Source organism: Castor canadensis, chromosome 14, assembly GCF_047511655.1.
Source record: "Castor canadensis chromosome 14, mCasCan1.hap1v2, whole genome shotgun sequence".
Taxonomy (NCBI): domain Eukaryota; kingdom Metazoa; phylum Chordata; class Mammalia; order Rodentia; family Castoridae; genus Castor; species Castor canadensis.
The window spans coordinates 8,229,607-8,242,851 of NC_133399.1; the positions used below are offsets into that span (position 1 = coordinate 8,229,607).

A 13,245-nucleotide genomic window follows, 5' to 3' on the forward strand; every position below is an offset into this window, starting at 1 on the left:
AAATCACCATCTTAAATTCAATCATGACAAAAAAATTCTTAACTGTTTAATTAACTTGGTATTTTACTTAATTTTGTTTTTAAGACAAGGTCTTGCTGTGCAGCTCAGGATAGGGTCAAACTGGTGCTCTCTTGCCTCAGCCTCCCCGGTGCTGGGATCACGGTGTGCGCTACCACACACGGCTAACAGACTGTAAGTTTATAGAAACAAGATTAGACAAAGGAGCCAGTGGCTCCTGCCAGTAATCCTAGCTACTCAAGAAGCAGAGACCAGGAGGACTGTGTGTTCCAAGCCAGTCTAGACAAACAGTTCAAGAAGCCCTATCTCAAAAAAAAACCCTTCACAAAAAAAAGGGCTGAAGTAGCTAAAGGTGTAGGCCCTGAGTTCAAACCCCAGTTCTGACCAAAAACAAAAAAAGATTCTACAAAGGCAACAAAACCATGCCCATGCAACTTAAGGAAGCGATCTGCTTTGCCCACAGGACACACAGGAATCCACAATCAGAAATTTAAACAGTAAGCTTTAAACCACTACGCTATTCAGATGTAGCCCAGGGTCTCACTACCAGGTAGTGGCTAACAGAATCCCGAATGCACAAATTTCATTCTGTGACCTCCACACGCCACATTAGTATGAAATGACTTCCTCCCAACACTCAATGCTAACCACTGAATAAACACTCTGCGCCGGGATGGGGACGGGGACCCCGCGGCCACTCGGGAGCCTCCCGCCACCTCCGCCGGCACCGCGCTGTGGGGAGACGCGGGGCTGCGGGCGCGGAGGGACAGGGGGCTTCGGCGGGGACAAGGGACAGGAACTTGGGGTCCCGGCTGCGGCCCCGCCCCGCCCGGGGACCGAGGGGACGAGCGGAGCGGCGACTCTGCCGCAGACTACGGGGCCCAGTCGCTCTCAACCCCTCCTCGCCCGTGTCACAATTCCGCCCCACACTCACCATTCCTGACTGCCGGGTGTCCTGCTGTCCACTCCTGCTCCTGGGGTCAGCGTCACACAGCGACAGGAACTGGAGGGCGGAACACCTCACACGTACCAGGTCAGCAGCGTAGCTATGGCGGCGGAAAGGAAGCTTACGGGGGAGGGGCGGGCCTTTCTCCCTTCCGCCCTCCTGATTGGACGACTCCTAAGGCTCTGATTGGCTACTGCTCAAGCTGAGTGACAGGAGAAGCGATGCCTACCTGGTGGCGAGGAGGCGGAAGGACCCGTTCCAGCTCTGCGCCTCGAAACCCACGCTTTCTTGTGGGCACCGCCCTGGTCTCACCTGAGGGAAAAGTCATTGAATGAGACCTGTGTCGTGGCTCTCCAGAGCGGCCACCTGCTTCTTCCTGAATTAGCTAGGCTCTTACTGCATTAACCTTCTGAAGTGCCTTCAGTGGGGACATCCCTGACTACAGAGGAAAAAGGCAGCCTAAGCCAGGACGGGCCTCGCTGGAGCAAGAGGTAAGTGCTCAAGTCACGCTTGAGGAATGGAACTTGAGGCAGTGGTTATGGCCAAGGCTTTGTCAACATGTTTTCTAATGATTTACCTGTCTTCAGCCAAGAAAAAAAGAAAAGAAAAGAAAAACCCACAAGGGCCTGTAATTACCCAGTGCATGGGGAAACAGGTCTATAGAACCAGTATTCTACAAAGATAAGTAAACTCGAACCAGCTCACACAGGCAGCCTCTGCATCTAAGTTACAGTGGAAACCAGAAGGAAATCCTCATTTAATTCAGAAGATTAAACTCAAGTGGCTCAAGTTGTGGAGTGCCTGCCTTGCCAGCACAACACCTTGAATTTAATTCCCGGTGCCAAAAACAAATTAAAAAATAATATATACATACATACAAGACTAGACTGACTCCTGAACTACATCACTGGAGTGAACCACCCCTGGGCTGAGGCAGAGGCACATAAGAATATCACCCTAGGAGCCATCACGTCTAGTGTGTCCCCTCCTTCCAGTGTCCTTTAAAATCTTAACATTCACAACAGGGAACCCTCATCTGGAGTCACTTGTGGTTTCACTTAAGTTCTCAAATTCATAAACCCTTTCTCCAGGGCACTACATGAATGAACGCTTCTCTAAGGCTGACCTTCTAAATGAATATATTCCATTTAGATTGATCAGTGCACCTCTAACTGTGGAAACACCGAAACTATGTCCAGAATAGAGTTTTATGGCAACCAGGCACCATCTCAAAGACCAGAACCTCTAACTGCATCTGCTCAAGGGTCTCCTGCTCTCCCCAGTTCTGCAGCTTCTCACTGTCACTTGTCCTTCTTCTGAGCACCTGGAGGCCACATTCAGGAAAGGCAGCTACATACCCAAAACACACGAAGGGGACCTCACAGTCCTCCCTTTGCAGACTAAAGATGGAATTCTACCTGGAATCACTGGCCTCTAACCTGAGCCCCTGACTCCAAGTTATTCAACTGCTTCACAGCAACATTGATGAATGAAATGACACAAGGAAGCTGAATCCAATTCTTTGCATGTGAAATGAGGACAATCCTACTTTCCTTCAGGGATGGTGAACACAAAAAGGTGTTCTGTACCCATGTTGTACAGAAATGTGTGTGCACTGGATACACAGTGCTTTGACTGCCATCTGATGGCAGTATTGTCTTGGGGACTGAGTCCATAAACCTTTAGAATGAGACACTAATGCCAGGTACTTTCAGAATTCAGTGGAACTTTTGGACACCATCCACTGTGGATATCTTCAGACTGTTGTAAGAGCCCACACATTTGGGTCAGAACTGCACGGGGTAAACACAGCTCACTCCCTCACTCCCTCTATGCAATATGCAACAGTGCTCATTCAACCTCTAGAGTCAGTTTCAAGTCTGATTACAAACCATGTTTGAGAAACCCACACATAGGACAAAACACCCTGGCTCTCCTCCAAACCTCTATAGCTTATTCTTTTCCCAGCAGCTATGGAGAACTGTGTACACACAGCAACGTGACTACGTATAAAACCAAACCAACCCTTTGGAATACTGGACGTGTATCCTCCAAGTTGGTGGAGGCCTCCCCTATCTCCCAACTGTAAGGACCCATGAGAACCCATGAAGATTAATGTCACATATCCATGAATGGGATCACATGGTGAAATACTATTCAGTTTCTTCTGCCATGCATTCAAAAATATTTAGCATCTCCCACTGCCTAAGAAGAAACTCTTCAAGAGCCCTTCATGGTCATTCATGACCTTGGCCTCCTCCTGTGTGCCTTCATGTCCCAGAACTCCCTCAACCACTTCCAACTTGCTAGGCTGCCAGGATCACAGAGGTCCTTGACCCAGAAGGGCTCAGGGAAGGAATAAACAGACAAGACACATATTGAAAGGGCCAGAAGGCTGATGACCAACTGGCAAATTTTTTATTTTTGCATCAGGCTTATAAGCAGTACAAAGTAGGAAGTTATACAAAACAAAGAAAGTTTCTATGCCTAAGAAACAATGCCCTCTACCTGAAAACAATGTTCTTGGTCCAATCTCCTAGGTTTCCTAAATGAACCCTGGACCCTCCTAATTTCACTAATGAAACCCAGACCTCCCTGTTTTCACCTAGTTTCACCTGGTTTCACATACACAAAATCCAGGCCTGGTTACTAAGTACATATCACATGTTCCTGACCTTTCATAAACAAATACCTTCAGGTTAATGTTTCTTTTCTCCAGACAAAGGGAGCCACTCCCTGTCCCCTCAAAACCTCAGTGAGAGACATGGTGCACTTGCAGTCTCTGACCTTGTCAGGATCCTGCTAAGCTGCAACGACCTTGTCAGATGGCTCCAAACACTAGGCTCAGTGGACACACCATTGTCCCTAAACCATGTAGCCCTCTGTTTCCCTGATCCTTTGCACTCGCTGTCATCTCTACCCAAAAAGCCCCTCATCCACTTGCTTCCTCCTCTGAATCATAACTGCACATTCCTTAGGTGTCACTTTAGACATCGCCACCTCCAACTGTTTTTTCTAAGTCCCTGTCTGGGCCATTTGATGATCCTATGGTCCTGCACCCTCCAGAGCCTCCTCCAGGGACTTGTGTATTCTTCATAGTCTTTAATAGCCTCCCCAATGAATGCTAAAAATCTCAGATGAGGATCCCTTTGTTCCTAGTCATTGTTCACTCCCAGCACCTACAATATTTCCATAGCAAATAAGCATGTAACTCACAGTTGCTGTGTCTCTGAGAAAACAAAAGATCAAGATGCTTGACAATGTGGCAGGGAATACAAACCCTAGGGTGCTTTTGGGATGGTCTGAGCAGGGACACAGGGAAATCCAGAAGTAGAGACCAGAGATAACATTGATGGTGCTTAAAGCATCCAGGGAAGGAGCAGTACTGGGTTAGTAGGAGCCCAGGTGAAAGTCAGGTGTGTCCCTCAGCTTCAGGCCAGATTCCAGTGGAATGAGAGAGCCATATCCTGTATGTCCTCTATGTCCCAGCTAGGTCTATACTGACCCAGATCTGGATTTGTAGGGAAACAGAATTTGCCTCATGTATGTCTCCTTATCTTAGCAGGAACCTGGAAAGGAGTGAGAGAACAAGATCATTGGTCACCATGAGAATGCTGGGCCCCATGACATCACCCTTTATTGATGCTGATGGTACCAACAGGCACTGGTACCCCGAAGCACAAGAGAAAAGGGGTCTGGGCTCAGGCAGTCACATGCAGTGAAGATGGGCCATGGCCATGATGCATCTGACAGATCTACTTCTCTGGCTGTCCCTACTAGAGCATGCAATTCCCATGATCTTGGTAGAGAATATGGTTGTTGGTTCCCATTTTTGTGAAAAGGCACAGACAGCACTACGCTGAAGAAACATCTTTTTCTTGGCTCAAGGATGACAGAGCTCACCATGTCCCACCAAAGCAAGCATCAAGTCCCTTGGAAACTTAAGATGTCAAGGAGAAGGCTAGCATAGGCTCACATCTCAGAAGATCATCCAGTCAATCTCACTTATTTTGCAGAGGAAACTTAAGCTCAGAAAGTGTGAGTAATCAGGCCAAGTTATCCTGGTAGGTCTGCAGTCCTGGCAGCACCTTGGCTCCACTGTGGCCACAGTTTTGACTGACAAGGACCTGGTTGTCTCTTCTACTGTCATTTTGATACAGTTGAATTAACTGTCTGCAAATGCCTGAGTTTGGGGACAGGCTTGTGGAGTTGGACAAGTAACAATTATGCTGTTGCTAACCTTCAATCTTGGCAAATAAATGATCAGTGTAGAAGGATATAATTTTCAGTGCACACAGGACATGTGGCACCAAGTGAGTGATTTGTGTGACAATTGTATCTCCTCCCTTTCCCTCTGGTACCACATCTTTTTGTCAATTCTACAGCACTCATTCATTTGAGACATTCTCTAGGCCTGTGGCTTCAAGGGTCACAGAAAAAAGTACCAGAGGAAAAAACTTCTCATGCTATTGGGGAAATGGGAACAGACCAAGGCAGGTAATAACAGGGTGATCATACTGGTATGAAATAATCGTGAATATGGCCAGGTGCTGGAGGATCGTGCCTGTGCACCTAGCTACTCATGAGACACAAAGGATCTCTGTCTGAAGCTATTCTGGGCAAATAGTGTGAGAGACCCTATCTTGAAAAAACCTATCACAAAAAAAGGGCTGGTGGAGTGGCTCAAGGTGGAGGCCCCGACTACACACCCCAGTATTGCAAAAAAAAAATTGTGAATATGATAAATAGAAAGGGTGAATAATCTTCCAGGAGGATGGAATGATACAAGGTAAGGAGTGACCCCCTGGAATGCTTCAAGATTCAATGGAAAGTGGGGCTCAGAACAACCTTCCAAGAGCAGTGGGGAATAGAGCAGACGAATGCTTTCATGAGAAGAGACTGGAGGACAGGACAAGGTGATCACACTTGGCTCCAGCTGTCTTCTCTACCTCACCCTGTGTCCAGTGTGAAGCTAGACTCTCCCAAATGCCCTACCTCAAAGACCTCATGAGTCTCCCAGCAGACTTATTGAAGACAGCAGATATCATATGGAAGTCAATGTCCCCAAGATGCACCTCAGTATGTAGAAGAGTCACAGGAGTCCCTCATTAACAGCCCCTTTGACAAGGTGCAAAGTGCTGCATCCTGCCTACCTGTTGATCATACATTGTAGGGTATCTAAGAACTACTTATTTGAAATAAATGAACTGAGTGATGTCACAGGACAGGAAACCAATGTAGTCGCATAATCCAAACAAATAAATAGAATCTAATTGGATTGTGGGCTTTGGGTCTCCAGCCAGGAAGACTCATAAGTAGGTAGAGATATCCATCTGCAGGGGATGCCCTAATAGCTCAGGTCAGAGAGTTCAGACCAGGACTCAGGACCTCACACTTTCTAGGCAGGCTCTCTAGTTTGTGGGTGTTTTGTTTGTTAATTTTTTGAGAACCCAGGCTGGCCTCAAACTTCCTACTTTCCTGCTTCCACCTCCCAACTGTGAGGATTACACATGTGCACCATCACACCTGGCTCCCATTCAGTCATTTCTATAGCTACATTCTGAGCATCCTAGAAATAAATTTCTCTTTCACAAAGTCTAACTGACCTCAGGTTGAATCCTTGTGAGGTTCAATGAGATCCTTCCATTTATTTAAAAAGTTATTTTATTAGCACGTTATTGTACTATGTACCTGCATATAATATGCTTTCATCATTTTCTCACACACACACACTCACTTTACCCTGCCTACCTCCTGTTGGCTTGTCCAAAATAGCCCCACCCCCTTTATACTCATGACTTTTCATTCTTAGATCTAGCCTCTGAATATGACATTAAGCATGGTATTTGTCCTTCCAAACTTGACTTAGCTGGCTTAGCACGATGATCTCCAATTCCATCCATTTTCCTGAAAATGACATAATGTCATTCTTCTCATGGCTGATTAATACTGGATTGTGTGTAAGCATGTTTTCTTTATCCATTCATCTGCTGATGGACACCTAACTTGGATATGGTGAACAGTGCTGCTCTAAACATGGGCGTGGAGATGCCTCTATTGAATCGATATTTACAGTCCTTCAGGAATATGCCCAAGAGTGGATCATACGGTGGATCTATTTTTAGTTTTTAGTGTAACCTCCGCACTGATTTCCACAGTGGCTGCTCTAGTTTACGTTCCCTCCCACAGTGTCTGAGGGTTTCTTTTCCCTGTGACCTTGCCAACATTTGTGGTCTTTGTTTCCTTGATGATGTTCCATCAGACTGAGGTGACATGCAATCCTAGTGGAGTTTTGATTTAAGGAAATGGCTAAGAAATGTTGAACAGTTCTTCATTGTTTATGGACATTTGTATTTCTTCTTTTGAACACTGTCCATTTCCTTCTTTAACTAGATTGTGGTTTTTTTTTTTTTGGTGTTAAATTCTTGAGTTCTTCATATATGCTGGATAATGACCCCTTGTCACCCCTGGCAAAGATATTCTCCCACTCTGCAGGCTGTCTCTTTACTCTTTACTCAGTTTGATGCAAACCCGTTTGTCAATTCTTTCTCTTATTCCCAAGCTATTGGAGTCCTGTTCAGAAAGTTGTTGCCTCTGCCTATTTTCAAATGTTTTCCTGCAGGAGCTTCAGAGTTTCAGATCTTATATAAAGGTTTTGATCCACTTTGAACAGATATTGGTACATGGTGAGAGATAGGGAACTCTTTCAGTCTTCTACCCTTGGATATATAGTTTTCCCAGCTGTCTTTTCCCTAACTTATATTTTGGGTGCCATGGGTTAGAATCATATGGCTTAGCTGGGTGGGCTTACTTCTGGGTCCTCTAATCTAATTCTTTGGTGTACACCTCTCTCTCTCTCTGCAAATGTATACCATGCTGTTTTTATTACTATGACTCTGCAGTATAATTTGAAATCAGTCATTGTGATATCTCCAGCATTGCTCTTTTTCCTTAAGATTGCTTTGGCTATTTTGGGTCTTTTGTGCTTCCATGTGAAATTGGATAACTTCTTCTATTTTGATGAAGAATGTCATCAGCATTTTTATGGGGATTCCATTGAATTTGTATATTTCTTTCAGTAATACACTATTTTCAAATATTAATTCTGCTAATCCATGAATGTGGGAAGTCTTTGCCTCTTCTAGAGAGATCTTCAATTTCTTTCTTCAGTGTTTTAGTTTGCATCATAGATGCCTTTCTCCTCCTCAGTTAAGGTTAATTCTAGGTAGTTTATTATTTTAGGTTATTCTGAACAGTACTGTTTCCCTGATTTCTTTCTTAACACATCCATTATTGGTATATAGAAAAGCTACTAAGCCAGGTTTGGTGTGTGCATCTGTAATCCCAGCTAATGGGGAGACCTAGGTTGGAGGATCATGGTCCATGTCTGGCCCCAGGCAAAAACGTGAGACCCTACTGGAGATGACTGTAATCTTAGCTGACTGCAACCTCATCTGCTCCACACACTGGGGCAAGCGTGGAGCCCACAGAACCTGGGAGCACTGCCTCTTTGTTTCAGCACTATACAATGCACTCAAATGCCTGTGGCTGTCGCAGGCCTATGCTGCCACCTGGTGGCTCTCAAGGCATAGCCACATTCCCTTGGCTCCTGCAGTCACTGCCCTGATGTAGACTCTACAGCAGCTCCAAGCCCCCAGTTCCCCTGAGTTTGCCCTGGTGGGGTCTCCAGTGATTGCTCCCATCCTGTGTGGCAGCTCTCACCTTAGCCACTGGACGATGTGGACAGCCTTTGACGTCTGGGTGGAAGATGCCACAGTTCCACAGCTGTGGCACTCTGTGTACCTGGAGAGTGAGCTCCACGTGCACTGAGACTTCCGGTGGTGCATTCCAATGCAGTGAACCGAGCTGAATGTTGGGCCACTTGAACGGTAATGGGAGTGGCTGAGGGCTGTGCGGGAACACAGGGAACAGATCCAGTGAGCCTCACGTCCTCTGGGCCGCTTCTATTGAGTCCTTCTGTGCCCCAGCACTGTGGACCTGTGGTGGGAGAGGTACATTTGAAGATCCTTGTGACCTTCAGGTCACTCTCCTGTTGCTTTGATAAGCATCTGACTCTACCCACACGGATCTAAGTGAGCACGCTTGAACTACATTTGATTTTCTCCCTCAAGCTTTTCTTTTGTTCACTTCCTGATAAAAGATTTCCAGATACTTACATTCTATTCTCTTCTGATCACAACATACATTACTCTGTAAACCCTTTCTCACTTCTTGTATTTTACTAGAAGCAGGAAGAGAAACCACGCAGCCACCCAAACACAGCAGCTTAGATATCTTCTCTGCAAATTTCCTTAGTTCATCACTTTTTTTTGGCAGTATTTTGGTTTGTACTCAGAACTTCACAATTGTAGAGCAGGCACTCTACCACGGAGCCACACCTCTAACCCTTTTTCTGCTGGTTATTTTGGAGATAGGGTGTTGCTTTTTGCCCAGGCTCATCTGGACGCGATGCTTCCCACCCTAGCTGGAAGGAGAGGTGTGCACCACCATGCCCAGCTTTTTGCCATTGGGATGGAGTCTCACAAACTTTTTCCCTGGACTCACCTGGAACTGTGAACTCCTCAATCTCAGCCTCCCAGCTAACTAGGATTATAGGCATGAGCCACTGCACCCTGCCTAGTGGATTACTTTGAAGTTCTGCCTTCCATGAAAGCCTGGGGCACAGACACCATTCACACAATTTGTCTGCCACTTTCTCATAAGAATGGACATTTACCCAGTTTCACACATGGCTTCCTCATTCATGACTAGGACCTCATCAGTGGCCTTTGCTGTCCCTATTTCTACCAACATTCTATTGGAGGCCACATCCGTAATGTCTAAGGGGCTTCAGGCCTCCCCCACAGCTCTTTGCTTCTCCACATCCCTCGCCAGAACCTCCCTTAATGTCCAGTCACATCAGTGCAGGCTTTTCCAGTATTCATGTCAACCCCATTCCAGGCTCTACCATGTATCCCCCAAAGCCATCTCCCCATTTTAGATTTATTATAACATCCCATCTCTCTTTCTTCCATGTAATTTGTGGCTTAGTGTACATTGTGTGCTATAATACAATACCTGAGACCAGTAATTAATATAAAACAGAAAGGTGTTTCTTCAATGTTCTGGAGGATGGGAAGTCAAATATCTCATGAGAGTGTCTTGCTACATCCTCACAAGTTATTCACTTTCTCCTGAAAGAGAGTGAACTCATGTCCACAAGTTCACTTCAGAGGGGCACAGAGGGGCATTAGCTAATTCATCAGGGCCCAGCCCATGAGGACTAAACACACATCAAAACTCTGTGCCTTGGATCTGGGCACAGAGACTCATGCCTGTAATCCCAGTTATTCAAGAGCTGGAGATTAGCTATTTTGCTTACTGGTGAAGGACATCATTGGCTTTCAGATGGAAAACTTTTTGATGAGTTATCATGTGATGGAGAAAGTGATCCTACTCTCTCCACTAGGACACTACTCACACGATGAAGACACACCCTTGTGAAATCAAACAACTCTAATTACCTCTTAAATTAAGGTCTCAAATGTAAACTGCAAGTATAAATGGAAAGTGGTGAATTCAGCACATAGTTTGGGGCAGACAGAAGAGAGGTCACAAGAGGAGCACTGCTGAGCTAGGAAGTGGGACTTGATTAACAGAAGGTGAGCAAAGTTCAAGAAAGGGGAGATGCAATTTTAGAATTCCAGGGAGAAAGGAGACAGAGCAGGCTGTGTATTTGCCCAAAGGAACAAAAACCAATGCCACAAATGCCACATGGGAAGTCACTTAAGTTATGCAAAGAAAGTAGAAGAGTGATTCTGAACCTGGAGAAAGGTGGTGAACAAGTACAGTCCCAACAGAAGATACGAAATAGGTGCCCAGCCAGTATGGCGGACCTCAGGGACATTGGGAAGCGAAAGAGGGCAGGCCCAGTGACCCCCTGAAACACACTGGCTGGCGATGACATACATCCCCTAAGTGGACCAACAGCACACAGACACAACCAGTTTTCCTTCAACCAAGATATAAAATCCTTATAATATCCACTAGACACAGAGCCTCATGCGCTCAGCCCTTCTGAGCCCCCTCCCATGTGCATGGAGCTTTTTACCCCTTTCCTCTCTGCTTCAATAAATCATCACATACATTAAAGCGTTCACCCATTGAAAACTGGTGTGCAGAGACACACAGTAGTTGCTGAAAGAGTTGCTTTCTGACTGCAGTGAAGTTCTTAGATGTGAGGTCCACATGTTATATTTCTGTATCTCTAACTATAATTGCACTGGGCTTATACTATATCTCTATAGACACTCATGATGGACAAAGTCACAGGCAGGGAAGTCTGCAGCGCCCCCCACTGTCCCCACCCACACAAGAGCAGCTGCTGACATCGGGCTTAAGAGGTGAGGACATTCTCACCACTTGCACAGTGACTTTCCATAGAGAAGGTGGATACACACACCAGCTTCTATAGTGTCACCTGCTACCACGGATTTTCTTTACTGTCTTCATTTCCATCTGATGAAGAGAAGGCTGAGCATTTGTCCTTACTTTGTGTTTCTCACAAATGAATAAGCACAGCATGGGAAGAATATTTTTTTTCACGTCTCTGTTTGGAGCAAAGCACCTGCAGTATTTGTCATTTGTAGTCTATACAGATGGTGTGTAAGGATGCTCTACAGTTACACAAAAGTTCTACTTTCCAAGTAAGCAAGGATTGCATCAACAGTGATCTTGTCTCTGTCCCTTGCTATCCTTGCACTCTGACAGTTTACCTAAACACACTGCTCTCCTACATCAGGGACTGAAAGAGACGTGTTCCATAGCCAGCTGTGAACTAAATTAAGTTAGACATTTTAACTGAGACAAGGCTGACCACAAAGTACAATGGTGTCACGTAAGAGTTTTCCCAGTTAAGATGGCAGGAGCCAGTGCTCCCTGCAGGTGGTGGGGACCCTTGGTGTGGCCACAGGTCTCAAGATGGTTTGTGACTGGACTGTAACCCAGGAACTGGAGACATTTTTGGGTCTTCTGAGGCTCCTTTGTGCCACAGTTCAGGCTGCAGACAGCTGGTGGCTGTCAGGCAGCAGAGAACAGGACCTCTAGATGGACTCTTCCTGGGAAGCTTTGCTAATTGGCACAGCTAAACAATATTTCTTTTATTGTGTGTGTGGTGGCATTGGGGTGTGAACTCAGGGCTTCACACTTGCTAGGCAGGCACTCTTATGGCTTGAGCCACTCCACCAGCACTCTTTTCTGTGATGGCTTTGTTCAAGATAGGTTCTTATGAAACATTTGCCCAGCACTGACTTTGAACTGTGATCCTCATAATCTCTGCCTCCTGAGTAGTTTGGATTGCAGGCATGAGCCACCGGTGCCTGAATGACATCACCTCACTGTGGTGGCTGGGACTCGGCTCCAAATTCTTTGGACTCAGCTCCAAATTCTATATAGAGAAGGCAAGGGGGTCTGTGTCTTCCAATGGCATCAAGACAATAAGTGCCTGTAAAGTCTAGGTAGCACTGCCATCCAGGCCTACAAAGAAGTCCAGAAGCCTCTCCCATGGAACTGACCAGAGTCCAGGCCACCTCAATGGATTGAGATCCTGCACTCTGCAAACCACCCAAGATGGAAGTCCAGTGATAGAAGGGAAAACCCCACGGACCCATAATCTCAAGCCTGGTGACTTGAATATGCTCACACTCATGGCTCCCAGAGGGTTCTCTTCTAGACACTCCTCTTTTACCTCCTTGATCTTCATCTGGCAACGCTCTTTGGTACTACTTGAGGCACTGATTGGGAGGGATGTTTCTTTTATATGCCACAAGGCAAACAGTCATCTTGCATAACCTCTCTTGTACTAGTTTAACTTCAATGTGGTTGAGAACTTGCTAAGGACACTAAGTCCACTGATTTGCTATTGTCAAATACATGGTGAACTATTTTGGAGGGTGCTAGGTTTCCAACCAAGGGCCTGCATGGTAGGCAAGTGCCGTCCCACTGAGCTACATCCCAAGCCCCTGGTGGCTGCATGTTTTTAAAGTAAAGATGACGGTAAAAATAGTTGGATTACAGACTTGAGCATGATGTGAAATTAGCATCACCTTCTTGTGGTTTTTTTGTTCAAGTCAGGGCCTGAAAGTGCAGGGGTGCAGCAAGGTGCCAGAATTCAAAAGTTTTCTAGGAAGAATTTTCCACCAAAATGACCCTCAGACTTTTATGCAGCACTTATCTTATGAGGAAAGGAACAAAGACAACCCCTGTTTTCCTCCTCCCAGTGA

The 13,245-nt window shown here is 45.9% G+C and overlaps 2 protein-coding genes across 4 annotated transcripts in view; one reads left to right on the top strand and one right to left on the bottom strand.

The window, feature by feature from the left end:
- The window catches only part of LOC109675410 (uncharacterized), a 51,757-nt gene extending 50,624 nt beyond the window's left edge, over window positions 1–1,133 (bottom strand). For all 3 annotated transcript variants that reach the window (XR_012441068.1, XR_012441069.1, XR_012441067.1), the window contains exon 1: window positions 953–1,133. The gene's annotated coding sequence lies outside the window, so the exon portion shown is untranslated. The remainder of the gene's footprint in view (window positions 1–952) is intronic.
- The window catches only part of LOC109689049 (uncharacterized), a 595,734-nt gene that overhangs the window by 215,427 nt on the left and 367,062 nt on the right, over window positions 1–13,245 (top strand). The gene's annotated exons all lie outside the window — the stretch shown is intronic.